This window comes from Amblyomma maculatum, chromosome 7 (assembly GCF_055883805.1).
Source record: "Amblyomma maculatum isolate TAMU_Amacu chromosome 7, ASM5588380v1, whole genome shotgun sequence".
Lineage (NCBI taxonomy): Eukaryota > Metazoa > Arthropoda > Arachnida > Ixodida > Ixodidae > Amblyomma > Amblyomma maculatum.
This window is the reverse complement of record NC_139350.1, coordinates 20,180,039-20,181,979: the sequence shown is the minus strand read 5'-3', so window position 1 is coordinate 20,181,979 and position 1,941 is coordinate 20,180,039. Positions and strand designations below refer to the sequence as shown.

At 51.6% G+C, this 1,941-nt stretch overlaps 1 pseudogene; it reads right to left on the bottom strand.

Moving 5' to 3' along the window:
* Positions 1–499: 499 nt before the first annotated feature.
* On the bottom strand, positions 500–1,588 carry LOC146182784 (ATP-dependent RNA helicase vasa pseudogene; annotated as a pseudogene).
* Between the last annotated feature and the right edge of the window lie 353 nt (positions 1,589–1,941).

The window sequence follows — 1,941 nt, the reverse complement described above, 5'->3', positions numbered from 1 at the left end:
TTGTGAATAGTGACTTTAAGGGGAATTATGCTAAAAAATTATAAACATTAAATGTGAGCCATTTGTTTTTAATTTTCTTGGTTCGAATATCGAATGTCAAAAGTATACGCTTATGAAATCGCGTGGAATTTGCTTCCACGCTTTACGCATCTATAAAATGTCATAGGTTTCATGTCTTTTGAATCAAATGAAGAGGCCATTTGTATACTAATGTTGTAGAAGAAATTAACAAGGTTTCGGCGGCAATGCCATCCTCACATAAGCCGTTTATAAACGTGCAATCAGTGAAAACATAATCAGCGAACTATGAGATGCGCATTTGTGACAGACATTTTGAGCCTCACTGCTCTTCAAGAAAGTTTAATTGCCTTCAGTGTTGACGGCCGTCAGTTTTGCAGCATAATGTTAACCCTAAAGAAAAACTGAAAAAGGTGATTCATCAATTTCAGTTATTTATATCCTTAATCATTGAGCTCTAAAAGTATATTGATACAAACTATCAGTGGCTAGTGGGCGCAATCGATGAAGTGGATGCCTTTCCGAGGTTGCCGACCTGGCCAGTGCGGCCCACACGGTGCACATACTCGTCAGTAGACTGCGGCAGGTCGTAATTCACCCCATGCCGCACGTCCTTTATGTCCAGGCCGCCAGCAGCCACGGCTGTCGCCACGATTACCGGACAGGTTCAACGCCGGAATACCAGCAGAGCCTCCTCCCTCTGCCGCTGGTACCTGTCGCCGTGAATGCTGGTAGTCTTTAGGCCCTTCTGGAACATCACCCGGTCGCTGCCCTCCTCCCCTAGGATATCTAGCAGCTTCTCGTATTGGGTCACTTGGTAGACCTGCTGCTTGACGTCAGAGTTGGCGCCACCAAGGATTCCGAGATTGAGAAATATGGAGTTGTTCAAAAACTCTCGCGCCAGCAATTGGATCGACTCCGGAAAGGTGGCGGAGAACGTGAGGGTGCGCCGCTCACCACGCGGCGGCATCGACGAGTGCCGCATGAGAGTACGCACGTCTGGCTCAAATCCCATGTCCAGCATTCGGTCCGCTTCGTCCAGCACCTGGAAACGGAGTTTCTCGAACGAGATCTTGCCCTTCTCGACAAAATCCTTGAGCCGCCCGGTGGTCGCCACCAAGATGTGGCATACCCGAGACAGCTGCGCCAGCTGGTGCTGAACCGAGGTGCCTCCGTAGATGTGAACTGTCTTCAGGATAGAGTCGTAGGAGTATTTGTGCGCGTCCTGCGCAATCTGCATGGCCAGCTCCCGCGTTGGCGAGAGGATCACTGCCTGAGGAGTCTGCACCGCTTGAAATGACGGGTTCTCCAGAGCACTGTCGCTAAGGAGCGTGTGCAAGATGGGCAGCATAAAGGCCGCCGTTTTGCCAGATCCGATTTGAGCGCACGCCATGAGGTCCCTGCCGTTGTACCGAGCCACTCGCTTGAAGGTCGCCAGACAATCCTCAGCGTCTTCGAAGACGTCGCCGTGGAAAGATGGTGGTGTTCGCGGCGGCTGGCAGAGGATCGGAGCTGACAGCCTGGGATCAGTGGCCATGTCGAGGTGGCTCGGAAATTGCGGCTGCGTCATCCTCGTAGGGGTGGAAAGGGGCCCAACCTCAGGCGACTGTCCGCGGAGCCGGCGGCTGAGTCCCTGTTGGACCGGCGTCAGATCCGTCGTGAAGCGTGTAAACGCGGGTATTGGGCCAAACGTCCAGGCAACGCTCTGAGTCTAGAGGACTGCCGAAGTCCGAAAGCGGTCCGAGGAGTGGTCTAAACTCGGTTCCAGGAAACCAACTTCTTCTTCTTCTCCTTTGTTGTTTGTCTACGCCAAAGAGCAACGACCTCATCGTCTTCTTCTTCTTCTCCCTCGTTGTAATGGCACATACCCACAGTGAGGGATTGGCCAGAATTCATTGTAGGCGACATAATATTTTTGATAAT